Raw genomic sequence first — 13380 nt, 5'->3', positions numbered from 1 at the left:
GGGATTGGCAGGGACTCATTTCCTTGGATTACTCCAAATTCTGGGAAAAGGAGTACCAATGTGCAAACTCCTGACCAGCTGGTGGGTTGGCGATGATATATTTGAGGGCCAAAAGTATTGACTTGTTCTAGACTGTAGGGCACAGTAGCAGAGATGATATATCAAGGGATTGCAGTCTATGGAACTTAGCATTCCTACAGAAGGTGTCCTAGAGGTCTTAAAACACTTTGCCATGCCAAAGAGAGGGATAGAGGTAAGGTGTGGAGTCATGGCAACATTGGAGTCAGGGCAGCTGACAAAAAGGTGAAGTAAAATTACTTAGCAGTATCACCAGAGAGCAAGTGACAATTGTGAGTTAATTCTAGGGGGTATGCATAACTAGCCATCTTTAAAGTGACCAGGCTTGGTGACATTAAGGAGTTGGTATGCCAAAGTCAAGATCTGAAGCAAAAGGCAAAATGACAAGTTAGTGCCATTTGAGAGGAGTGATGTCAAAGAAGTAAGGACCTCTGAATAGTGTCTGATTACTTCTCCTACTTTTATAATATCTAAAGGTTGGAAAACTTAGACATATTTTGTCTGGGTATGGATAGTACTTACTGGAAACCTGGCTAATTTTTATGGTAGAGCTTACCAACAACTCCTGTCTCCCACCTGGAATCACATGGGTCTAGTATGTAGAAAATGAGTGTCATATGGTGTTGATAGAAGAAATGATTAGTCCGTGATCCTAGGGTATGTGTCAACAAGACAAATATGGGCAGCTCCCATATTCTTCTGGCCATTTTCTACAATAATCTTTTGTCTGGTCAAAGAGAAAGCAAGTATAGAGATCATAATATTTAGATGGGATAACAGATACAGGGATGATCGAAATTTGGATTGTTTCCTGGCATCCTGCTATAGAGTAGTTTCATGACCTGATTTAGAAAGACTGATATCTGTGAGGGTTTCTTGAACATCAAATCTCCAGATATAAGGACTACTCTGGATGGAAATGGACATCAGGGGGAAGATGAGAATCCCATGTCTAATCCAGTGAGGTCAAGCTCAACTGCCAGAGTGGAGTCTCATTTTCGGGGATTGGGGACAAGGTGGGTGGTCTCAACATTCTCCAGAGTTTAACAGAGCATGGTCCTATTCTGGTAGATGTGTACGAAGAAGAGTCAATTTTAGGTGGAGGGATGAAAGACTTGAGGTGAGACAAGTCAACTCAATGAGAGAGTCCCTTGAGTTTAGCAGCTACAGGGGTCATGAGAATTACCTTAAAAAGACCTTGCCATTTGGGTGACAGGGGTGAGGGGTAATGATCTGGAGGAGATAGAAGGACTTGGTCTCCAGCATTGATAGGCAGTGGACAGGAAACATTGTGTGACATACATAGATGTGGTCAGCAAAGTTCCATATGAGAGAACGGAGGTGACAGAGTAATGGGGTGTGTAGATGGTCTGGGAGAGGAGAGAATTTAGGTAAAAGACCAATAGTTAGGACTGGATATCTATACATGAGTTCAAAGGGTGGGATGAGGAGAGGTCACTTAGGGAGAACATATAACATGAAGCAAGCCAGAGGTAGGAGTTTTAATCAATCAAGGTGAAGTTCCTGTAACAGCTTAGCAAGAGTAGTTTTTAAAGAGTGGTTAGCATTTTCTGACTTACCTAAAGATTGAGGGTGGTAGGGAATGTAAAAATACCAGAGGATATCTAAGGCCTTAAGAAGAATTTGAGAAATTTGAAGAGTAAACTCAGGACCATTGTTTGACTGGAGAGAGGCTGGGACACCAATTCAGGGGAGGAGATCAGAGACTGTCTGAATCCTTTTGTTATGTGTGAGGAATGCCTCCACCCACCTAGAGAAGGTATCCACCAAGACCAGGAGATACTTGGCACATCTGACAGTGGGCATGTGGGTAAAGTCAAGTTGCCAGTCAGTTTCAGGAAGGGAACCTTCAACCTGATGGGTAGGAAAAGGGGTGCTATGATACCTTGAGTTGGAGTCTGACAAAAGAAGACAATGCTCAGCTGTTTCAGATGAAAGAGTTGGTGAATATAGGACAGAGGTTGACAAGTGTCAGGAGATGAAGGTGGGGATGTTGGTTGAAGTGTAAGGTGCCCTAAGGAGGGTGAGATGTGTCCAGGCCCCTAAGGGCTGCAGCTCTAGCTGCCTCTTAAGCTCAGTTTTTTCCCTTGGAGACAATAGAGTCACCCCTCTGCTGGGATCTGCAGTGGACAATCCCAATAGCTGTGGGGAGATGAAAGGCCTTTAGCATGGCCATAATATGGTTTGTTACTAATCCTCCTTTTGTGTTAAGTAGCATGTACTCCGCTCCTTCCAGATAGAGGTGTGGGACAAGAGGATATGGCAAGCATATTTGGAATCTGTGTAGATGTTGAGGGATTGTCCCCATGCCAGTTGAAAGGCACAGGTAAGGGCTATTAGTTCAGCCTGTTGATTAGTGGTGTGAGTCAAAAGGGCCTGTGCCTCCACTACTTCAGTGTTGGACACTAAAGCACAGCCAGGTTTTCTGGCCCCTTCATATAGGACAGAGCTTCCATCTGTATACTAGGTATAAATGGCTTGAGGCAATATGCCCTCCTGTATGGACGAGGTTCCTCTAAAGTTTCAGTGCAGGAGTGAGATGAGAGTAGTTAGTATTATGTCAAGGAAGAAGATTGGGAATACTAAGATGCAGGCATAATTGTAGATGAGTGTGGAGTCTTCTATTAGAGCTACCTGAACAGAAAGAACCCTGGAGGAGGTAGCATCTGTAAACCTTAGAAAAGAGGATAGTTATAGGTGACATTAAGTTTGGTTTGGTTTTGTTTATTTGTTTGTTTTACTTTTGAAAAGGTAGTTCAACCACTGCTATGGTACAAATACAATGTCAATGTGCCCACTCCTGGATGGTTAGACCTTTTTTTTTTTTTTTTTTTTTTTTGACAAGTATGTTACAGGTGAAAAATAAGGTTCCAGTTGGTGACCTAAGACACCAAGGGCAAATCCCTCCTTTCCAGTTTTACAGAGGGTAAAAGGACAAGTCAGGTCAGGGAGATGTAAGGCTGGGGCCTTAAGGAGAGCCTGTTGGAGTCTCTGAAATGGCTTGGTAACAGGTTTGAGAAGAGGTTACTGGGTGGGGCCTAACACTGCTTCATATAAGGGGTAAGAAAGGAGGGAAAAGGAAGGAACCCAGGAACTTAAAAATTAGCCATTCCAAGGAATGATAAAATCTCTTCTTTGTAGAAGGAACAGTTAGAGACTTAATCAGATTCTTTCTAAGGCCTGGTTTGGGGCAATTTTTCCTCCCAAATGGGTGAACTGAGGAAAGGACAGTTGGACTTGAGAAGGTAAGACCCTGTAGCCTCGACTGGAAAGGAAATTTAGAAGAGCTGAAGTGTCAGCTTGTAGCTTTTCTAGAGAAAGGCTACAGGGAAAGACATTATCTACATAAAGTACAATCTTAGATTTAGGGAGAGATAAAGAGAGTAAGTCAGAAGTCAGGGCCTGGCCAAGTAGGTCTGGCCTGTCTTGGAATGCCTGAGGTAGAACAGTCCAGGTAAGTTGAGTAGAAAGGTGGGTGTCAGGATCTGTCCAGGTAAAGACAAATATGTTCTGTGACTGGGCGTCAAGAGGGTTAGAGAAAAATGCAACCTTGAGATCTAGGACTGAGAAATAAGAATTCCCTGAGGGGATAGTATAAAGAAGTGTATAAGGTTTAGACACAACCAGAAGGAAGGAAAACACTGCAGAATTAATATGCCTGAGGTCTTGAACCAGGCATTAGGTTTCATCAGATTTCTTAACTACTAGTATAAGTTTGTTAAAAGGGGAAAAGGTGGGGTGAAGAAGTTTTTTCCTTAAGAGGACAGAAATGATAGCCTTAAGTCCCAGGAGTCTCTGGGGAGAGAGAAGGTATTGAACTTGGGTTATGTACCTAGTAGAGTCCAGTAACTGGGTGACAACAGGAGAATGATGTTTAGCAACAACGGGGTTCTGGACATCCCAAACTCAGGGGTCCACTTGAGAAGCTGGTAAAGGAAACATCATGTTAGTGTTAGTAGGTTTACTGGCTAGAAGAAGGAGCAGAGGAACTGCTGGCAAGTTTGGGTTTAGGCGAATGAGAGAAGCAAAGGAAATAGAGGCTCCCAATTTAGCTAAAAGATTCCTTCCAAATAGTGGGACAGGATATGTCAGCACTATCAAAAAGGAATGGGTGAGGGGTACACCCCTAAAAATGCAACTAAATGGTGGGTTCTGATGAGGAAGACAGGGCTGTCCTCCTATCCTGACAATAGAAAAATGTGAATATGAAGTGTCCCTGATGTCCAAGAGGAAGGAGATGGGCTGCCTATATACCTGATAGCCACCTGGGGCTCCCTGTTAGTGATAGGCGTGGTCAGGTCGAGGGACCTCTGGTCCCTTTAGTCATCTCTAGCCAAATATAGGTTGTTTGGAGGGTTACCTGGAAGCAATGTCCCTCTGTTCTGCATGACTTGAGGGCAATGGACAGCCCAATGTCCCTCCTGATGGCACCTATGTCATGGTCCTCTTGGCTTGCCAGGGTAGGGCAAGCCTTCACCCAGTGACCTTACTGACTACATCTGTAGCAGGGACCTAGTGGTCTCTGATCCTTAGAAGACCAGTAGTTCAGGGTAGTAGCTGGAGTTGGATCTGGTTGGACAGCCTTTGCCAGCATGTGCTATTTTTTTTTCTGGCTTTTTCATCTCTCTCATGGTAAACCTTGAAGGCCAGTGCTAAGACTTCTGCTGTGGAGTTAGGGGCCCTCTCTCCAAACGCTGAAGTTTAGCTTTTATGTTGGGTTACCTCAGGGAAAAGAAGTAGGTCATCAGAAGTTGCTTACCTTCTGGGTTTTCAGGGTCCAGATTAGTGTATTATAATAAAGCCTTTGTGAAGCCTTCTAAAAATAGAGATGGGTTTTCCTATTTGCCCTGAACAACTTCTTGGAGTTTTTCAAAATTTACTGGTTTTAAGACTGACTTTCTTAGGCCTGCAAGAAGGCATGCAATAAACCTGTCTCTGGCTAAGTTATCACCTGTGGAACTGTAATTCCATTGGGGATCCTGGTCAGGCACTGCCTCAGATCTAATTGGATATGTTCCATCTGCTTGATGAATTTCATCTGTGTGCCTTTTTGCCTCTTCCCAAACTTGCCTGCATTCATCAGGAAGTAAATTATTAGTAAGAATCATTTGAACATCATGAAAAGTCAAGCTATAAGATTGAGTGATATCCTGCAACTCTATAATAAAGCTGAAGGAGTTCAAAGTATAGGAACCCACTGTCCTTTCTATTTGAGAAAGTTCACTCAGCGAGAAAGAAACATGTACTCTGACCAGACCATCAACACCAGCCACTTCCCTTAGAGGAAGGACTGATGCTGACTCAGGTGTTCCTGGAGGAGAAGAAGGACTTGGGGGGCTGGCTGTGGCCATAGAATGCATGACAGGAGGGGTAAAGTTCAGCACCAATGCAGGGCTATTAGAGAGACCTGCAGCTGGCACAGAAGAAGGGGGGGGGCATCTGGAGAGGTTCAGCTAGTAAGCTCTCGGGTATCCTGGTGAAAAGAAGAAACTGAGGTGGCAGTTTGGATTTTCGGTGGCGTGGAGTCAATGGCAGCAGCGGCAGCAGTGGAAATCCATGTGGTGGATGACAGTGAGTGCCATCAGATGGAGTCCACATGGTGTAGCATTGGCTGCAGGTGGTGATGGTAGTGGTAGCCTTCCATGTGGTGTGGCAGCAGTGGCTTCACTGTCGCACCAATCAACAACCTCCTCCTGAGCTTCGCAGCACCGCTGCATAGAGATTCCCTGCCACACCTACTCCAGTAGTGACTGTGACAGGCCCAAAAGCATGAACACATTCCGGAGGCAAAAAATTCATGGAAACTTAGTCTTCTGGAACAGTGGCATCCTGTAAAAGGAATGCTCCAAATCTGCCCTTACTTTAGTCAGTGAGCTGATCTGTGTGCTTTCCTTCAATATTGTTTTATTATAAGTCCCTTTAAGGATGGATTTTGACCTATAGCTAAGTTAGAATAGCCTCCACCAGTGTTCCAATGTCCTAGCAAGTCCTTGAGCCGACCCTGGGCTTAGAATTCAGTAAGAATGTTACCTATTCAATAACATTCAGAATTACCTCTAGTATTGGAAGAGAGACAGAGAAAGAAATCAGGCATTACAATTTACATGAATAGAGCTAGAAAGCTCAGGGCTAGTCTACATAGTAAATACTTAGAACAATAGCCAAGTCACTCCCATACACGGGAATTTAAATTGGCCTAGGAAGAAAGAAGGTTGTACTTTTAGGAGGAACTCAAGTATTGTATTATTCATGAAAGGGTTAGTAGTACTGAACTCCCTTGGTGCATGTTTTTCACTAGGCCTAGAGGTATAGCATGAGTAGGTATTTACTAAGGTACACATGGTGGTGGGTTTAACAATAGACTAGTATTGCATTAGACCTTGTTCTGGCTCCTGTGAATAGCTGACTTTACATAGGGCTGATCTTATCTCAATTGCAAATATTGCCTGGTTCCTGCCAGTCTTTTTGTATGCATTTTTTGTTTTGTGTCAGATAATGTCAGTGTACCTTGGATGACCATAATGTATCACTTAACTTCTTTGTTTTCTGTAATATATAAGTCTGATGCTTTGACAAATTACTTTCTGATACAACACTCCCTGTGTTCGCATCTGTTTGTCACTTTTCGCCAACACCCTGCCTACCTGTACCAGGACCCTAATTCTCCTGCAGATTGAGGGGCTGACTGAGGCCACTCGAAGGCAATTCCCAAGGTCTTCAGCACCAAGGATATGATCTCTGAATGATTCCAGAAAGATGATACCATGTCAAACAGTTCCTGGTGAGGTTTATTGAGAAAGGGGCAAGGTGGTGGCAGAAAGAGAAGGCAGAAGGAGAAGGAGATCAGAGGGGAATTTCTTTATATATGAACGGTGACATAGTCACAGTTAAAGGTAGGAGGTGACCCAAGCAAATTTTAGGAATATGATGACCATTGACTTGGCAACAGGAGTGCTGGTCATGCTGTCGCCTATATGATTTCTTGGGTTTCAGAGGTCCTGATACCAACAATTTTATTACCTGAGTATCCACCTACACCACTCCTGGACATATACCCAAAAGATTCTCAAACATATGACAAAGACACATGCAACTAATAAATTCATGTTCACCAAATATCTGAATGAAATTATTCTACCTACACATCGAGCTTTTACCCACAGGGTGAATTATAATAAGGAATAATGCTTAATTTATTATTCTTTAAAGACAAAATAGAGTTTTTATTGCAATTAACTTTTTTCCCAAATTAATACCATGGATATATTCTGTAAAATGTGTCCAAATATCATTCTTGTGAAATATATTATTGATATTTAGTGTTCATTATCATGGCTCATCAAAAGAATTGATTCATAAAACACAACTTTAACCAAGTAAAAGTGTTATTTAACACATATGTATTCATCTTATTTTTGACATAATAACTGGATAAAAATATGAAACTCATAATCGTTTCCTCTGAAAGGTGGTAATAGTAGCAATATTACTAAATGAAATGCTTTTAGGATTGATACTAAAATACATAAACAAATATCTTCTAGGAGGTAAAGGATAACAATTTGTTGTCTCAATTTGGAATTATATGGGAGGAGTTAAGGGAGTTTAAATAGAAAGATTTTAAAGTTTCCTTCAAAATAATAAAATTTAAGTGAAAACAAGTGAAAAAATAATTTGTGTATCATGGCATCATTGTTTTTGTAGAAGCTCAAAGGTGACAAGAAAACTGTAATTCATATAATCTTGCAAAGTGACTTATTCTTTTCAAAAACACAAGAATTGCCAGTGGAAGTTTACTAAGAGGTAATACTTCATATAAGAATAATTTAACTTAGGTTCTAACTAGAAAAAATTGCAAGAAATATGCTAACTTCATTTATGATGTGAAAAAGGTTTTTTTTGTTTTTGTTTTTGTTTTTTTGTTTTTGTTTTTTTTGTTTTGGTCTCGTTTGTACCTTAAGCAACCACACTATTTATGTGACTATATCTGCATACATATCTTAGATTGTCAGAATGTAAGGGACAAATTAGAAGAATCTCTGTAAAAGTATTTTTTTCCATTTTTTATTAGGTATTTAGCTCATTTACATTTCCAATGCTATACCAAAAGTCCCCCATGCCCACCCACCCCCACTCCCCTACCAACCCACTCCCCCTTTTTGGCCCTGGCGTTCCCCTGTACTGGGGCATATACAGTTTGCGTGTCCAATGGGCCTCTCTTTCCAGTGATGGCCGACTAGGCCATCTTTTGATACATATGCAGCTAGAGTCAAGAGCTCCGGGGTACTGGTTAGTTCATAATGTTGTTCCACCTATAGGGTTGCAGATCCCTTTAGCTCCTTGGGTCCTTTCTCTAGCTCCTCCATTGGGAGCCCTGTGATCCATCCATTAGCTGACTGTGAGCATCCACTTCTGTGTTTGCTAGGCCCCGGCATAGTCTCACAAGAGACAGCTACATCTGGGTCCTTTCGATAAAATCTTGCTAGGGTATGCAATGGTGTCAGCGTTTGGAAGCTGATTATGGGGTGGATCCCTGGATATGGCAGTCTCTACATGGTCCATCCTTTCATCTCACCTCCAAACTTTGTCTCTGTAACTCCTTCCATGGGTGTTTTGTTCCCATCCAGCAATACCTCTCCTGGGCATATATCCAGAAGATGCCCCAACTGGTAAGAAGGACACATGCTCCACTATGTTCATAGCAGCCTTATTTATAATAGCCAGAAGCTGGAAAGAACCCAGATGTCCCTCAACAGAGGAATGGATACAGAAAATGTGGTTCATCTCTTGCGTGCGCCCAACTGGCCAGGAAGAACGACGCTGCAACAGGATCTTTCTGCACACGTTTATTCAGTCCTGTTTCTTTTTGTTTATATCTCCCTTGTTTATATCTCCCTTGTTTATATCTCCCTTGTTTTTATATCTCCCTTGTTTTTATATCTCCCTTGTTTTTATATCTCCCTTGTTTTTATATCTCCCTTGTTTTTATATCTCCCTTGTTTATATCTCCCCTTGTTTATATCTCCCTTGTTTTTATATCTCCCTTGTTTTTATATCTCCCCTTGTTTATATCTCCCTTGTTTTTATATCTCCCCCGAACCCTGGGCCTCTCACTCTTTTTATATGGTCTCTCATCCACGCACCACAGGCCACACCCCCTCGCCAGTCACGAGGCTTCAGCTAATCAGGGCAGCAGGGGCAAATCTCCACCAAATTGGATTCACCTGTATCCTGGTACACCTGCGCAGCACTCAAGATGTTTGTGTCTTATATGAGGAAGTCAGGTGCAAGTCATATGACTTAGCTGCAGTCCCTGGCGCCTTTAGGACTGCCGCCACACACTCCTAACATCTCCCCCTTTTTTCTTTTCTGGCAGAGAGAATGTCTGTAGATAGCCCCCCGTAGTCATGCCCCTTACCCGTCCTTGGGTGACAAACAGCATTGGTTTGATCCCTGTCTTAGGTTGGTGACATGCCCAGGGAGTCTTATCACTGACTACCTCTCTATTATGCCAAGCCACACCTGGGGAGATTGTGTTTTGCTTGTGGCAGGTGCATCAAAAGGCCAGGATGTTAATTAACCTATGGCCAGATCTTAATTGCTGCAAGCAAGCCTCATGGGTGAAGGTAGAGGTCTGATCCCCAGTGTGCAAGCATAGGGGCCCTACACAAAACCATCCCTTAGGCTCATCACCCAGAGAGGTCTTGGCCAGCTCCCGTGTCGTTTTTCCTGAGGGAAGGGAACTAGGACACTGAACCTTCATGCAATCAGACGTGCCTTCCACAGGATGCCAACAGCAAGCTATCCTCTGTGCAGTGCTTAGCCTCGCACCCCACGGCATAACGCAGCATAATTTCTTTTAGAGTGGCAAACCAAATCTGAGATTGTCCCGCCTCCACTGCAGCAAAAGCCTATGCTACCATGGCGAAAGTGCGGGCCTGCACACTCTGCACCTAACACATGTGCCAAACACAAAACACACACACACTATAACAAGCATACATCCCAGGGCTCTCATCCCCACTCATCTTCCCTGAAGCAAGGGATAGATAGCCAGAGGGGCTGTCTCTTTAAGGGAAATTCAGGGATCAAAAAGGCATGGAAAAATGTGAACGTCATGTCGAGCTGGTATCGGCTTCTGGAATACCGAAAGGATCTCTCATCTCGGCTCCATCCTTTGTGCTTGTGGGATCATCCACCACATCCACAGGGGCAACTGGATCAGGAGCCTCATTCTTGCAGCGTCTCACCAATCTCTCCGGCACCCAAAGAGGTTCCGTCTGGTCCTGTGGAAACACACAAACAGACCCTCTCGCCCACATCAACACCTGATCTGGTCGATCCTCTCCAAATCTCCAGACAGAAGGTCCACCTACAGGTGGCTGCTGAGGAGGCATAGGGAGGCGGCACAAAAGCTAATTCGCCTTCCTCCTCCACCTCGGCTCTTTTATTTTGTCCTTTCTGTCCACCTGATAACACTGTGTCTCCTTTCTTTTTCCTTTTTCTTTTTAAGCCCTTCTCCTTTTCCGACATACTTTCTTGTTGCTCTGTAAGGATTTTCTGACCTGTCTTGACTGCCTCTCGATTCAAACAGTAACAGAGTCCATATATCAGAACAAACAAGACCAAAACTATCAGACCTACCCACAAAGGGTCAATGGGAGAAAAAAGCATAACTACACAGCAAGGATCTATTGATCACTACACTGAGTTTATCATAGTTCCTTAACTTGTCCCCAAACCGGGAACCTTAACTTGTCCCAAACCGGGAACCTTTCGTTACCTTGTGCCTGCTTCCTGGCAACTTTATGCTCGCCTCTATTTTATCCGAGGTCCTTCCCAAACTCCTGGGGTCGCAAGTTTCACTCACCGTGAACTTACCCTGCCAGCAACCACTGACTGCTGAAAGTTCTGAACTCAGTGGGGGAGTCGGTTCCCCGTACGGGCCACCAATTGTCGCATCCGCTCTCGACCAGCAAGAACGATGCGACCACCAGTCCTTCTAACAGCAGTTTATTCAGTCCTCATCTTTCTCTTCATCAGTACCGTTCCCCAGCTGAAGAGTTCTGAATCCACGCCAGATCCTTCTCAACAGTCTGTTTTACGGGAACTTTTATTAACCCCTTCTTCCCCGTTATGCAGTTCTGAATCCTCCCTGTAGCAGGGGGTCTTCGCTCATGCCTGAAGATGTTTCTTGTCCCGGGTTTCGGCACCAACTCTTGCGCCCGTTCGCTACCGGCCAGGAAGAACGCAACAAACCGGAATCTTCTGCGGCAAAAGCTTTATTGCTTACATCTTCAGGAGCCAGAGAGCAAGAGTGCAAGAGAGAGAAAAAGAAAGCAAGAACAAGAAAGCAAGAGCAAGAAAAAGAACAAGAACAGAAAAGCAAGAGCAAGAAAAAGAACAAGAGAGAGAGTGGCAAAACCCCGTCCCTTTTAAGGAGAATTATCCTCCGCCTAGGACGTATTACTCCCTGATTGGCTGCAGCCCATCGGCTCAGTTGTCATCACGGGAAAGGCAGAACACATAGCGGGAAAACTGCCCCTGCACGTGTGCAGATTATTTGTTTACCACTTAGAACACAGCTGTCAGCGCCATCTTATAATGGCAAATGTGAGGGCGGCTCCTCACATACATCTACACAATGGAGTACTACTCAGCTATTAAAAAGTTTTTTAATTAGCTTGTACCATGTAATGCATCTATTCTGTGAGAGACAAAAGCATCTTCATTTCTTACAAAATTTATAAAAGTGAGAAGGTAGTTGTAGGAGATGGTTAGCAAAGCTCCTAAGCAATAATTCATGATGGGACACTGAGAAAAGCTTTGAAGTGAGAAAAGATAGCTTAAAAACAAGAACTTAATCCAATGAGATGAATCAAACTCGTCATTATATAAATTGCCTTGGTCATGGTATGGTGTATTAAGTGCATGATGCAAGAAGATGAAAGAGACTATTTATAGCATAATAATACAGGATGTGTATGGGCAAGACTTATAGACTGAGCTCAGGTAATGCTAGTTGCCATTACCACTTACTTTTGTTTAGCAATTTCTTCTGAATGAATTTCTTCTGGGGAGGGAAGTTCTCCTAAGGCTCAAAGTTTCCTGAAATTGACAGCATTGATTTAGCGCCTTCCCAAAATTGTGAAAATAGTAAACAACTACTGGGATAAAAGATTCACCAACTTATATAATTGTCAGCAAGTGTTGAAGAGAGCTTTAGGGCTACAGTTTTACAAATTGTCACCGTTGTCAGGAGTAGATGTTTTGATGACACAGCTGGTTTTATGATGTCTCTGCTCCTGTTAGCAACCACACCCTCACTTCTCTATGTAACACCAATAAACTCATTGATTCAGCAGACAGTTTCCCATTATGAAGTGAGTACATATTTGTTTTGTGATTCCGTTGTAATATGTCATATAATGCCTATATTTCTCAACAGTGGTCCTCAAATATCATTCATGTTACCTAAGTGATAAGGTAGACCCTCGTAGTGAATAGAACTAAGTGTTAGGAAGAACTTTTCTAATTCAATTCTCCAATTGCCTTCAATCAGAGACAAACTGATTCTCTCATAATATAGTTGTGCCATCTACATACCACTGAATGGTTTATTCATTTTTTTTCAGGTTTCTTACTAAAAACTACTACTTTATCTAATACTTTCACCTGTTCTTTTTCAGACAAAAATTCTTTGTATCATTATATTGTATCATTTATGGGAAATAAATATAACATAACAAACCTTATAGGAAATTGTTTTATTCTTCTAACTCAACTCCATATGTATACTAGATGGTGAAGTGCTTTTTAGAGTGAAATAATAACCATAATAACCGACATGTTGTTGTCTTAAATGGGAAACCTATCAAAATAATTTTATTTTACTAAAATGTTTCCAAACATTTCTCAAAAAAGTGGCAATGTTACAATTTTATGGCCATTTATGAAATATAAAGAACTAAGAATAATGCAGTTAACTAGAACAAAGTCCATTTAGGCATGTGCAGCCTCTCATAAAACATAAAAATTGAATGAGCTATCTGGATTATTTAAGCTTTAAAAGCAATTTTCTTGGATTACCTGGCTCTCTTAAGTAAATGGAGCTTTCAGTTTCATTTATATACAGTGTTCTTAATTCTTCATGGTATTTTGGACAAAGTTAAAAAAAAAAAACTACATTCTCCATTCTGATGAAAAAAATCATAAGAAAGAAATTGTAAAATATATTCCATAAGGGATTTGGTAGAATCTTACATGTCAAAATTAATAATA

The sequence above is a fragment of the Mus musculus genome, chromosome 15 (assembly GCF_000001635.26).
Source record: "Mus musculus strain C57BL/6J chromosome 15, GRCm38.p6 C57BL/6J".
NCBI classification, from domain to species: domain Eukaryota; kingdom Metazoa; phylum Chordata; class Mammalia; order Rodentia; family Muridae; genus Mus; species Mus musculus.
The sequence above is the reverse complement of the archived record's forward strand: the minus strand, read 5'-3'. Positions refer to the sequence as shown.